Here is a 15052-nt window from a genome sequence, read left to right as displayed (position 1 = left end):
CCTGTGATTGACTGAACTTAAGTTTTATTTTCTTTTAAATTCTGAGTTAGATTTAGGTTTGCTTACATAGGAACCCAGGGCATTAGAGTCACCTCAGTCTAATGACCCCCATGATTATTTAACACTGCAACCTCATCTATACCCTGTGGCCAGTTCCTAAGTCTGCAAGGAAGAGCCATGTCACTATCTCTTGAAAAGGGGCCTATGTTAATGGGGGCGGGGAAGGGGGGGTAGTGAGAAATCCTGGTGACCTCTCCACCTGATAGTCCTTTTCCCAACATGCAAGTTGGTGACCCTGTGTTTCCTCACCACCTCGATCCTACCCCAGTCTCTCCTGATTTCAAGTTATCCTATACGTAGCTGCCATTAACTTTTTTTTAAACTCAAGGTCACACATACGTGCCCATGTGTGAATGCACACATACACACACACACCCCTAGCAGTTCAAAGGCAGGCCACCAGCTCTGCTAACTAAGCAGGCACTCAACCATGGAATGAAGTGTCTGCCTGCCCTTTTTGGCCACCCCCACATTTATGAATGATTCTCTTGGACTTCCCTTTCTTGCCTCTAACAGAGGAGATGAAGAGGGGAAATGAACACTTTTCTTCCCCCAGATGACTCTCTTCTCAGTTTTCTAAGGTCAGCAGGGATCAAGCCGACAGTGAAGCAGTGTGTTCAAGCCTGTTGGAATAATGCCTCTCAGAAAACCCTGCAAGGAGCTAGTGGGCCCCAGTAGCTGCAGTTATTGGGGCTTAGAATTTGGGGCATATTCTCTACTTTTAGCCTTACTGACAATCCGAGGACACCAGGGAAAACCCTGGTGTCACAGTTTTACAAGATTAAGAAATTAATTCTAAAGGAGGGGAAGATGTTTCCCTAAGTTTACATATTAAATAAGAGATAGGATTTAAATACCAACATCATCCTCCTTTCACCGGTTCTTGATAAGTCAATTTACCTATACACAACCTGAAAGCTTTTGAACTAGATTACTCCAGGAAAATGAAAGGGAACAGCCACATTTTATAAGCACAGCCATCGGTCTATCCCAGTGAATACCCCTACATGCTTTTTACAAATTGTTATCATTAGCCATACTGAATGCTGAACCAAACTCACTCATCAGTTATAAGCATCTCAATGTGTTACGTTAGTTTAAGAGAAAAATTAAAATCCAATCCCTATTATTCAATGTACCTATTAACCCACAGACTTTGACTTGCTGAATACTTGGGGAAATACTAAAAGGCATGAACACAACCAGTTGGTGAACAAGGAAGGACTTCCCCTTAGGAACACTGCTTCACCTATATCAAGATACTCCAACCTATAGCCAGGGACAGCTACACCTGATCCAGCTTCCTATGCCTTCAGAGAGGTTAAGCTGGAGATCATCTTAACTAAACATTTATTTTTAAGTTAGGTCAGGTCTATACAAGCAAAGGGAGAGAGAATGTGCTACCATCCACTAAAGCATTTGGTTCCTCTCCAAGGAACAAACTAAGATCATTTGCAGATGTGAGTGAGAGGTAGGACACTGCATATTTACTTAAATTTTTAAGATACTGAATATTTATCGTCATCTTTTTGTTTTACTGGGGATTAAAAGGCTTGCCTGTATGGAGACACTACTCTGAGAAAGCTGGTGCAGGGCTGTGCCTGGGAGGTCCATAAATACCACTGGATCACTCAAAGTGCTTAAAGGCAATTCAAGTCAAATGTTACTCAGCGAACACATACACTATTTATTTACCGAGCACCTGCTCTGTGCCCAGCAAGGTGAGGGGTTGTACTTCATTTCTCAACATATTTTCTCTGTGAGCCAAAGAGATATTTTCTTTCCTTTTGTTCTAAAGGCACAATGGAAAGATATGGTGATCTGACCAAATTCTTACTGTCTTTTCCATCCTTGTTGTTTACTGATCCTAGGTTCAAGGCACATGCTGCCTAGGTTCAAGGTCTCCAGTTCTTTCCAGATGAAAAAGCTGCTTTTCCTTTCTTGATATAATTCATTTTGAGTTGGCATCACTTGGGAAATTCTTGCTTGCTTCACTTAACTGAGTTCTTAGTCCAGTCCTAAAACCAGATTTTTTAAAAAGAAAGGAAAGAAGGATGGATGGAAGAGAGGAAGGAAGAGAAAGAGGAAGAGGAGAAGAGATGGAGGGAGGGAGGAGGAAAAAAGGCTAAGGTTAATTCTAGTCCCTAGGTTTACTGTCTCAACCCATAGCTTTTTGAAGGGGAATTAACATGCCTGCCATTCGCTAGATGCTCAATATTGTAGGGGAAAGAGCGCCAGAGAAGTATTCAAGCACTACTGTTAAAAAGCTGTTAATAACTCCCTCGTTGTGGTTAGATGGTGTATTTCCCTCATTTATATGTGTATTCTCTTCGTCTTGAGCAGATATGATCAGTAAATATTTAATGAATGAGTGAAAGAATAAATAAATGACCAAACGCAACCTGATTGTTTAAGTGCCTGCCTGTGGGAACTAATGATCTATAACACCTGGTGGAAGGAAACAAAGGCGCCAAGAAAAATCTCTGGGACAGGCCGGTTGCGGTGGCTCACACCTATAATCCCATCATTGGGAGGCCGAAGTGGGCATATCAAGAGCTCAGGAGATCGAGACCATCCTGGCCAACATGGTGAAACCCTGTCTTACTAAAAATACAAAAAAATTAGCCGGGCATGGTGGCAGGTGCCTGTAGTCCCAGCTACTGGGGAGGCTGAAGCAGGAGAATCACTTGAACCTGGAAGGTGGAGGTTGCAGTGAGCTGAGATGGTGCCACTGCACTCCAGCCTGGGTGACAGAGTGAGACTCCATCTCAAAAAAGAAAAGGCTGCAGAGGGGTGGTGCTAACCCAGATTCCATGTTATTGGCCAAGGGGTAACCTGTAGATGCAGAACATTTAAAACATGTAGCAGAAACAACAGAAGCTGCTATAGTTGGAAGATCTTTCTTAGGGCATGGAATAATGGAAATTTAACCAGCTTTCTTTGTAAAAACAGCTCAATCTTGTTTTTACAAAGAACCAAGCTATCAATTATCTTATTAGAAGAAAAATTTTATAACAATGCAGGATATAGAAAAGAGAAGCAAGAAGTGGGAACAGAGAAAGGAAGAGAGAGGAAGAGAAAGAGAGAGACTAGTTTCTTCCTTTAGTCAACCTGGGAGTGCAGTAATGAAATAAAGAGTATGCCTCTGCTTGACAGATGGCATTATGCTCCAACTAATGCCATGTATGAAACATCAATTTTCTGCTAATGCCACTGAGAAAAGATGAAGAACTTCCAATGGATCAAGGCACCTTAGTTAGTGATGATCAGGAGTGCACAGACTTCTTGCCAAGTTTATATCAGAAATGGAAAAAGAATGAAGTGCAACAACAAAATTTATATTCTCCCTTAGTACATAGCTGAAACAAGCTCCAGTGTTGGAGATTAATGTAATATCATTCCCTCAAGTGTTTTGTTTTCTAATGTGCTTGCCTGCTCCAGGAGAACTGATGTTTAGTAGAAAATGCAGCTGCATATAATCCATCGAGTGGGTGTTGTTATGATGTCTGTGTTTTTCTTTAAAATACTTCAGCATACCAGAATATGTAAGAAACTCAAACAAACCAGCAAGAAACAAAAACAAACAACCATTAAAAAGTGGGTAAAGGACATGAACAGACACTTCTCAAAGGAAGACATACATACAGCCAACAAACATATGACAAAACTCTCAACATCTCTAATCATCAGAGAGATGAAAATCAAAATCACAACGAGATACCATCTCACAACAGTCAGAATGGCTATTATTAAAAAGTCAAAAATAACATATTTTGGTGAGGTTGCAGAGAAAAAGGGAACACTTATACAATGTTGGTGGTAATGCAAATTAATTCAGCCCTTGAGGAAAGCAGTTTAGAGATCGTCAAACAACTAAAAACAGAACTACCATTTAACCCAGCAATACCATTTCTGGGTATATACTCAAAGGAAAATAAATCGGTCTACCAAAAGGACACCTGCACTAGTATGTTTATCAGAGTACTATTCACAACAGCTAAGACATGGAATTAGCTCAAGTGCCCATCAGTGGTGGGCTGGATAAAGAACATGTGGTACATAGACACCATGGAATACTGTACAGCAATAAAAAAAAGAATGAAATAATGTCTTTTGCAACAACATGGATGCAGCTGGAGGCTGTTATTCTAAGCGAATTAACACAGAAACAGGAAACCAAATATCGCATGTTCTTATAAGTGGGAGCTAAATCTTGGGTTCACATGGACATAACCATTGGCACAACAGACACTGGGGACTACCAGACTGGGGAGGGAAGAGGAGGGGCAAGGGCTGAAAAACTTCCTATTGGGTATTATATTCACCATCTGGGTGATGAGATCAGCAGACACCCAACTCTCAGCATCACACAATATACCCTTGTGACAAACCTGCACATGTACCCCCTGAATCTTAAATTTAAAAGGAAATTTTTAAAAATACAATAAAAACAACATCACAATGAGATATTACTTCACACCCACTAGGATGGCTATAATAAAAAACACAAATAGTAATGTTAAAAGAAAACCTTCAGCCAAATTAAATTTAAAGGAGTTTAACTGAGCAATGAACAATTCGCGAATCGGGCAACCCCCAGAATCACAGCAGATTCAGAGGCTGCAGCACAGTCAAGTGGTGGAATGAGATTTATAGACAAACAAAAAGGAAATGAGGTACAGAAATTGGAAGTGAAGTACAGAACAGCTGGATTGGTTACAGGTTGGCATTTGCCTTATTTGAACACAGTTTGAACACTCAGCAGTGTATGAATGGTTGAAGTATGGCCACTGGGATTGGCCAAGACCTAGCTGTTATTACAGGCTCACACTCTTAAGTTAGGTTTTCAGTCTTGTCTAACTATTAAGTTAGGTTGCTGTTCATCCACAAGGACTCAAATATGGAAGTACGGATTCCTTCTCAGGCCATGTTTAGTTTGCTTTAACAATAACAAGGCTGGTGAAGATGTGGGAAAACTGGAACCATCCTACATCGTTGATGGAATGTAAAAATGGTGCAGTCACTTAGGAAAACAGGTTGGCAGTTTCTTAAAATGCTTAAACTTCACTTTAACATTAGGTCCAACTCCTAGCTATCTACCCTAAATGAATGAAAACATATGTTCACTCAAGGACCTATATATATATAGGACATATATATATATATATATGTTCATAGCAGCATTATTCATAATAGTCAAAAAGGGGAAACAACTATATATATATATATGTATGTTCATAGCAGCATTATTCATAATAGTCAAAAAGGGGAAACAACTATATATATATATGTTCATTCACTATATATATATATGTTCATAGTGAATGAATAACAAAATTCAGTGTGTATATGCAATGAAATACTATTCAGCAACCAAAAAGGGTGAACTACTGATACATGTTACAACGTGGCTGAACCTCAAAAGATTATGCTAAATGAAATAAGCCAGATACAAAATCCACACATTATATAATTCAACTTACATGAAATATTCAGAAAATCCAAACCTATAGAAATAGATAATAGATTAGTGGTTGCCTGGAACTGGAGATGGAATTCGAAATTGGCTGCAAATGGGCAAGAGGAATCTTTCTGAGTGACGAAAATATTATAAAATTGGATTGCTGTGATGGGTGCACAACCCTATACATTTTCTAAAATTACTAAATTGTACACTTACAGTAGATAAAGTTTATATTAAAGGAAAGTAAATTGCATCCCAACAAAACTGTTTTACAAAAAAAAAAAAACCCTCAGCACAAACAGCATGTATTGGTTTAAGTACAGCCTTAGGTATTATCTGTTGTCTGAAGCAGAAATTCCTGCCCTCGGGTTGCTTAGTTAGCTAGTCAGCAGTTAGTTGGGAAGTCTGCACTCCAGAGGCTAGCACAAGTCTTCTTGCACGGAGGCTTAGGAAATTATCATAAAGAATATCAGAAATAGGCTCTCAATGATGAATTAATGACATGCTAGATATACAGATGAGCCAAGGAAATGGTTTCAAGATACTCCTCACACTAGAATAAGAACCTGATAAGGCCTGTGGCCTGTGCCCTTGTGACCTGAATCCTGTTGAAAGGTCATAAAACTTCTGTTTCTCTGATGTCAACTCTCAGGGTAAAACGATTCTGCTTTTGGGAAATCAGTGTGTCTGCCTCAAGTAAATCAACCTTCCATGTAACAAGTGGATGAATCACCTAAAGAAAAGACCTAGGAACTCCTGAGACTTACAGTAGGTGGCATGTAAGGTAGAAGATATGTAGGATGGGCAAGTCTAGTGATTCCATGTACAATGTGAGGACTACAGTTAATAAAATTATATTAGGGAATTCTGTTTGGTGGATTTTTAGCTGCTTTTGTCACAAGAAAGTAGTAATGTGAGAGGAGTATGTTTTGATTTGCTTCACTACAGTAACCATTTTACTATCTATTTGTATCCCATAACATCATGTGATAAACCTCAAATATATACAATAAGATTTATTTAAAGAAAAAAACAATAGGTAGCATGAACCGGCCTGGCCTTACTTTGTAATCAATGGTAACAAATGTCTCCACTCAGAATTGTGACTCAGAATTGTGAGACTCTATTTCATCAGCACATGATGTTAAGGTGGTGAGAGAAGAACTAAACTTCACTCACATCGAACTTGTTGGAACCTCCTATTTTCTGCCAAATATAACTGAAGAGTTGAGCATTTCTAAAATGGCATGGATCAATTTGCTATCCATAATTAAGTTTAATAGGAAGAGCTGCTACTCTCTAATTTGCCTTTCAAGTGTTGAAAAGTGCAGCTCAGAAAAGACTCCCTTGAGCAGCAGCCCCTCGTGCCTGGATATTGACTGACAATTCTAGCTACTGATGCCAGGGTCTATCCTTGTTTGTGACTTTGGTCTAATCCTTGTAATCTCTGAAACAGGCTGCCCCATGCCACACTGGCCAATTGTTTCTCATCTCTGAATGCTGATTTCAACAGTCTGACATTTTCTTTGGTTTCCTGTTCCACATGGTCTATGTGCCCAACATGTCTGTATATCAATATGTCTAAGATATTAATGTAGATTGGTATGATGAAGAACATTGGTATACATTTTAGACAGAAGATATTTCAATAAAGTGAGCATTGACTTCCAAAAATATCAAACATGCAATCAACAATTCACCATTAAGCTATAATAAATACAAGTCATAGTTGTAGCTGTGTTTAGTAAATACATTTTCAGCTGAGACTGAATGGTAACTTTGGCACAGAAATAACTTAGACAAAGACTATTTGATTCAATGTTTAGAAGACTTGGTGATAGCAAATTGGCTCATCACAACTGATATTTTAAAGCATATTTCCTTAGAGGTTTCAAAATATTTTATCAAGAGTTTTCATCTCTTAATTTTTAAAGCATTACTGTGCTTATTTAGCAGATGAGTAAACTGAAGTATAAAAATTCTTATGTCTAGTCCTGCAGTGGGATATATAAGTACAAAGACTAGATGAAAATAGTGACTCTTTGAGCATATATTTTAAAAAATCCAAATAATACAGGAATACATCTGAAAAAATTAAGTAATGCTAAAAGGAATAAAAAGAAAAATAGCACTATATCTGCCCCGCCCTTATCCTGCCCTGCTTTCCAATGGCACCAGTTTTTATTCTTTTAACTATTTTTTCTAATATTCACCTTCACATTTTTAAACATTCTACACATGCTGCTATTCATTGTTTATAAAGTTTACACTGTACTCTATTGATTTCCTATATGAAAGTTGGAGATTCTACTGACTTTTGAGCCCACTGACAAGATCAAATTTACACAAAGAACTCAGAATACGAAGAGGAAAGAAAATTTCAGGAGCATTCTTTGGAGAAATTGGTGCTGTGACTACTAGCCCCCTTTTCACCTCAAGGACAGGAATGCTATGTCAGTTTCAACTTGCTTTGCCTCAAGTCTAAAGACAGTAGGCTCCAAAGTGACCATCAGAGGGATCCACAGGCCCCTGCAGCGGGAACACAGTAGACATGTGCTGCACTTCTGGAAATCCAGAAGGAGAGAGAGAGGTCAGCAGGCTGCTTTCATGGCAGAACAGGCAGAAAGTTGAGGCTCTGTGGGAAGAAACTGGCTCCCCTCTGACAGATGATCACAGGTCTGTGAAATTCAAGGACCAGATGTAGTAGGTATGGTGGGCATACCCAAAGATGACCTCCAATGAGTCATGATTCTTCCGTACAATCCCCTCCTGTTTAATGTAGGCAGAGCCTGTATCTTGCTTCTGGTCAATAGCATATGACAAAGGCAGTTGGATGTCACTCCCTTGATTATGTTACATGGTGTGGAAAAGGAATGGGATGTCTCTACCTTGGTTAGGCAAAGGTGATAGGATAGTCACTCCCATCATTACATTACATCCATATAGGTAAACCAGTTAGATTATCTTTCTGTCTTTGCAAGACATCTGATCAAAGGACCTAAGAGAGGAAGCTAAGAGAGCAAAGAACTGCAAGTGGCCTCCAGGAGCTGAGAGAAGGCCCCAGCTGACAACCAGCAAGAAAACAAGGACCTCAGTCCTACAACTGCCCAGAACTGAATTCCAACAAGAACCACAAGCACTTGGAAGAGGACCCCAAGCTCCAGAGAGGATGCAGCCCATCAGACATCTTCATTGCAGCATTGTGAGGACTTGAGTAGAGGAGCCTGCTTAAGCCAGGCCCAGACTCATGACCCACAGAAACTGAGATTAAAAAATATATATGTGTTGTTTTAATCCACTGAGATTGTAGTCACTTTTTATACAGCAATAGAAAACTAATATAAAAGGAATGTTGCTCTGGGATAGTATCAAAGTGAATCCTGCCCAGAGCCCAAAGGGGCCCCAACAGCAGGAAATGTGTGGGGCTGGTCATCTTCTACAAGCAGAAGCTGACTGAGAATTGGAAGCAGCCTGCCCAAGGACAACATGAACAGCCCATAGTATCCCAGGGGCTGGAGAGAGGTACCTGATGATAGTGGTCTCCAAAGAACTCACAGGTAGGGAAAGACTCAGGTGAACTGTCTGCCAAGACTATAGCACTCAAAGCCACCTAAACCCCGGAAGAATTTCCTATTCCCTAAGCCAGTGATGTGTTAATAAAACAGCTCTCCAAGGGCAGTGATGGGGAAGCCTTGATCTGAAATATTTGCTAGTCTCTGTGGTGTAGATACACCCACCATGACTAATCTCAAGCTACCAGCAGTTTAACAACCAGCTTATAACATTCCTGATATTTAAGTGGCTCTCAGAAGGCAATACTTTCACACATCACAACCACCTCCACTTCCCCATACCTTCCCTTCCACCTTCCACCCTGAGGAATCAGCCAGCCTGAAGGAGTGGGGCAGAGAGCAGAAGCCTGCCCTTCCATAACAGATCTGCGGCTGGGAGGGAGAGGAGAAGGGACTTCTCCTAGAATGGAAATGGTGTGCTCATTCATACCTTGGACTAGACATTTAGAAATTTGAGACTTCTTGTGACTTAAACTGCCTATTCTACCAGAGTAAGTAAAAGTTCATGGGATCTTCCCAGATTTACACACACACACACACACACACACACAGAGAGAGAGAGAGAGAGAGATAGAAATATAATGTGGTAAGAAATTAATTTTCTCTGTAGGTTAACTATCCAAGACACAGATAAAAATTGCAGAGCTAATGTTTTCTTTTTTAAAACTGCTTTTAAATATTCCCCTCGTTTCTCAAGAAGGCCTTAATGTCTGAGGTGCCTTGTACATTCTTAAGTTCTAAATAGAAGAATGAACAGTTAAATGACTGAGTGAATTCGCTTTCCTAATGTGCTTCTCTGTTTGAAAGCTGCTGCGGATGCTCAGGAAGCCCAGGCGTTAATGCTGCTCGCCTATGAAGGCGAGCATGAAGGTGCAATACTGGGAGGAATCTCAGGAGAACGCCAGGGGAAAATCATGAAATTTTAAAAGCAGAGAGAACTGAGTGCCTTTGCATACCTAAGTGGAACTGACAGCTAAATGGGAAGAGACATGGGAGCTAAGCATGAATATTTGCTCCAGGAAACTCACAGGGTACAACAGAGGAAAGAAACTTAAGCCTTGGGTGGAGTTAGACCTCTGCGGTCAAGATGAATCTGTTTGCATTATTTCCACTGGATTTCCACCCAGAAGCTCTCTGGTGAGTCATCTGGGAGCAGTTTGTGCAGTTGCTAAGGGTTACCCTTCTTTCAGAATATTCTCCCAGGGATGGAGGCCCTGAAATTTCCCTCCCTGTATGCTGAGTTCGGGAAGAGTAGCATTTAGTTATATATCAAACAGCTAGACAGGAGTACCACAGGGCAGATGTTCTTTGTATCACATTATTATGGTACTTCTTCTGCCTTCTGATATGGTTTGGCTCTGTGTCCCCACCAAATCTCGTCTGGAACTGTAATCCTCAGGTGTCCAGGGAGGGACCCACTGGGAGGTGATTGGATAATGGGGGTGGTTTTTCCCATGCTGTTCTTGTGATGGTGAGTGATTTCTCACGAGATCTGATGGTTCATAAGTGGAAGTTTCCCTTGCACACTCTCTCTTTCCTGCCACCTTGTGAAGAAGGTACTTGCTTCTCCTTCGCCTTCTGCCATTATTGTAAGTGTCCCGAGGCCTCCCTAGCCATGCGGAACTGTGAGTCAATTAAACCTCTTTTCTTTATAAATTACCCAGTCTCAGATGTTTCTTTATAGCTGTGTGAAATGGACTAATACACCTTCATTAATTCTACTCAAGTGACACTCTGGCAAATAAACAGTTTAATAGAAGGAGCACCACAGTAATAAGTTTCTGACATATTTATATCTTCATAGAATTTTTGGACTACCCTTGCTTTTAGCTGCTCACCTTAATTCTCCCTTCACTGAGAAAACAGAAGCAGTTAGAGGAAAATATCCGCAGGCTTCTACCAAAGTATCTACCTACATTCTCCATGTTCCCGTCTCTTCCATAGATGAAATTTCCGTTTTTCTGTGAGCCCCACCCACCCTTTATGTAATAGATCCCATCCCTTTTGCCTAATGGAGAATATCAATCCACCAGTTCTCCTCTCTATCTCCAACACCATTCATTTTACACTGTCTGTTGGGTCATTCTACCAGGACTCAAACATGCTATTTTTTGTCTTACCTTAAATAGAAAAAAAAAAAAAACTACACACACTCGTTTGGCCTCACCTTCCTACCAGCTCCTGCCCCATTCCTTTGCTCCCCTTGGCAGCAAATCACCTGGCTGTCTAGTTTCTTTCCTCAAATTCTGTCTTGAATCCACTCAATCAGGCTTTTGCCCTTACCACTCAACTGAACTGTTCTTGACAAAGTCATCAGTAATAGCCATATTACTGAATCCATTGGTCAGTGCTCATTGATTATCTTACTTGATCTGTCAGGTCAGTATGTGCCAAAGTCTGTCTTTCACTCTTCCTTAATACAGTTACTCTGTGTGGTTTCCAGGACAACACATTCTTGGCTTCCCTTCTTCCTACCAGGCTGCTTCTTTTCAGTCTCCTTGATTGGTTCTTCTGCTTCCCCCTGATGACTTAGTGTTAGAAAGAGCCCCAAGACCCAGTCCTTGGCCTCTTCTCTTTGCCAGCTACCCTCTCTCCCTTGGTGATCTCTAGTCCTATGACCCTTACACATCATTTACATGCTGATGACTCCTAAATTTATATCTCCAAGGCAGATCTCTCTCCAAATTTCTAGGCCCATATAGCCAATTGTCTCCTCCATATCTCCACTTGGAGCTTAACTTCTCAGACTTAACATTTGAAACTGAGCTCGTAATCTTCCTTCCAGATTCCAGGCTCCTGCCTGCAATCTTCTCCATCTCTGTGGGGTAATTCCATCTCCTAATTGCTCAGACCAAAGACCTTGGAGTTATCCTTGACTCTTCTTCTCTCCCCACATCCCCTCACAACAAATCAGGAGATCATGCTGGCTTTACATACAGAATATATCAAGAGTGACTACTTTCCACTACCCCTACTGCTCCCAGGACTGTCCCAGTTGCTGTCCTCTCTCATCTGGGTTACTATAATAGCCTCCTAGTCTCCTGGCATCCACACTGTTGCCCCCTAGTGTCCTCTGCAACACAACAGCCAGTGATTCATTTGAAACAAGTTGTTATCCTCTGCTCTCATCATGCCACAGTACTCTAGCCTGGGTGACAGAGCGAGACTCTCTCTTTTAAAACAACAACAGTAACAAAAACCTACGGTCCTACAAATTCCCTAGCAAGACAATTCTTTCCTCAAGGGAGGCTAGTGCAGATTCTTTAAGCCAGGGGAGATGCTTTCTCTGTTAAAGAAGAAAAGCCACTTCTACTGGTAACGTAAGCTGAATTCAAAAGTTCAATTTCTTCAGCTACATTAGAGTTGACTTGCATGTTCTCATCCCAGTTTTGCGGGTCACTGCTTCGCAAATAATACTGAAATTTCAATGTAAGATATCCTGAGAGGTTTTGAATTCAATTTACTACTTCTGGGCACCATATTAATTATATCATATGGGTTTCACTGTGCAATGTTTTTGTTTTTATTTTATTATTATTATTATTATTATTATCATTATTTGAGAGAAAGAGAGTTTTGCTCTCGTCACCCAGACTGGAGTGTAATGGTGCTACCTTAGCTCACTGCAACCTCTGCCTCCCAGGTTCAAGTGATTCTCCTGCCTCAGCCTCCCAAGTAGCGGGAATTACAGGCACTTGCCACCATGCCCAGCTAATTTTTGTACTTTTAGTAGAGATGGGATTTCACCATGTTGGCCAGGCTACTTTCGAACTGCAATGTATTTTCTGTTGTTAATTTTTCCATAGTTTGTAATTTCGGGTTTGATATGCCTGTTAAACCAAGAGATATGTGAAAGCGTGCTTTTAAATCTTTAAATATTTATATTTAAGAAAAAAGCTATTCAAATCTTGTTAACGTCTACTTTTGTTGCACTGTTGTAAGATAATATGTTGTGCATGGTCTCTTCTTGAACATGGTGAGACTTTATTTGAGGTCTGATACATGGACAATGTTTATAAACTGCCCCTGTGTGTTTGAAAGCAAATGCATTCTCAACTTTTTTTTTTTTTTTTAAGAGACAGGGGTCTCACTTTGTAGCTCAGGCTGGAGTGCTAGTAGTACAATCATAGCTCACTGCAGCCTCAAACTCCTAGGCTTAAGCGAACTTCTTACCTCAGCCTCCCAAGAAGCTGGAACTAAGGCATATACGACCATGCCCAGCTATTTTTTCTTTTCTTTTTTTTTTTATAGAAACAGGAGGTCACACTATGTTGTCTAGGCTGGTCTCAAACTCCTGGCCTCAAGTGATCTTTTCACCTTGGCCTCCCAGAGTTCTGGAATTATAGGCATGAGCCACCCAGCCACATTATCTACTTTTAGAGCTGGTTGTTATGTTAATTTTATCAAATTCCCTCTGGATTTACATATTTTGTGTTGACTTGATTTATCCATTTCTGACCAAAGTATATTGAAGTTTATACTTGTGGATCTATAAAACAAACAAAAAACATCTGTGCTGGTTCCCATCACATACAGAGAGAAAGCCCAAGTCCTACAGTGGCTGCAAAGCCCTCACTGCCTCAGTTACTCCTCTGGCTTCTTTTCCTACTCTTCTCCTAGCTTACTGATCACTTCATTCCTCACAGTGAGGCCTCCTCACAGCTCCCCAAATGTCACCATTGCTCTTTCCCTCTACTTGGAATGTCCCACCACCCCACCCCTATCCCCACTTCAGGATCCACTGAGCTAAATCTCTTACCTCCTTGGAATCTTTGCTCAAATCTTACCTATTCAGAGGGGTCCATCCTTTCACCCTATTTAATATGCAACTTCTCCATACCCCCAAGTGGCTGGTCCAACCCATCTTACCCTGCTCTTTTTTTTTTCTTTTTTTCCATAGCATTTATATCACACTCTAACATACTATGCAATTTACTTATTTTGTTTATTCTTTAAGGTCTATCTTCCCTAACTGAATGTAAAATTGATTAGAGATCGATATTTGTCTGTTTTGTTCACTAATGTGAACTAAAGCTCTAGAACTTCGCTCGGTACATAGTAAGGGCTTAATAAACATTTGACAAACTATTTTAATAACCTATTCTTATACCAAGGCTTCAGTTTGGATCATTTCAGGAAATGTTCATTGCATTCTAAGACTTTTCTCAATCCTCTATTGGGAAAAGTAAATAAGCTGTACATTAGCAATAGGTCTTATTACAAGATCATATCACAATGCCTCTACCTTTTACTTATTTGATTTAAAACAATAATTTAGGCCACCTAAAATTATGCCATTGCTTCTCAAAAGATTCCCCATGGTCAGTGTTTCTGACTGCTTTTTGGCTAACTGTCCTTATTGAGAATCCTCAACAATATGTACATACATGTATTTTCCTTCAATTTCAGAGAGTCCAAGGAACTCCTGACATCTCCTCATAAATCTCATGCAGCCCAGTGAGAGGCTTCATGCACACATACACTCACAGAGACATATACATACACACATGGCCTCTCCAATTTCACTCTTTCATTACTCATATGTTTTTTAAAGATCTCTGTAACATTTTTCCAAGTTGGGCATTTTTTTATTTTTTTTCCTGTTTATTGAAATAACCTTGCAGTGTTTCCGTTTCCCAAGAAGCTTGCAAGTATAGGTTGACCATATGAAAATCCTGCTGGAAATGTATCATGTGCAAATTTTCACTTCAAAGCAAAAGGAATGCAAAATGCTGTGGAAATAATTCCCTCACTCATAAATATTTAATAAGCCTTTAGAGTCATTGAAATCAAGTGGCAAACTTACAATATACTATATTTAAAAATAAAATATATGGGTTTCATGCAATTCTTTAAGTGAAAAACTATTCAACATATCAATTTTATTCCTTATACTCAGGATCCCTTCAGTCTTATTAAGTAGTATATTCCTCTTTTTTTTTTTTTTTGAGATGGA

At 40.0% G+C, this 15052-nt stretch overlaps 1 long non-coding RNA gene across 1 annotated transcript in view; it reads right to left on the bottom strand.

The window, feature by feature from the left end:
- Window positions 1-1723: 1723 nt before the first annotated feature.
- The window catches only part of LOC107975245 (uncharacterized), a 70124-nt gene continuing 56795 nt past the window's right edge, over window positions 1724-15052 (bottom strand). Inside the window, exon 3 of the long non-coding RNA XR_001718655.4 lies at window positions 1724-2078. This is a non-coding gene — a long non-coding RNA (uncharacterized LOC107975245). The remainder of the gene's footprint in view (window positions 2079-15052) is intronic.

This window comes from Pan troglodytes, chromosome 5 (assembly GCF_028858775.2).
Source record: "Pan troglodytes isolate AG18354 chromosome 5, NHGRI_mPanTro3-v2.0_pri, whole genome shotgun sequence".
Classification (NCBI taxonomy): Eukaryota; Metazoa; Chordata; class Mammalia; order Primates; family Hominidae; genus Pan; species Pan troglodytes.
This window is presented reverse-complemented; position numbering and strand designations above follow the sequence as displayed.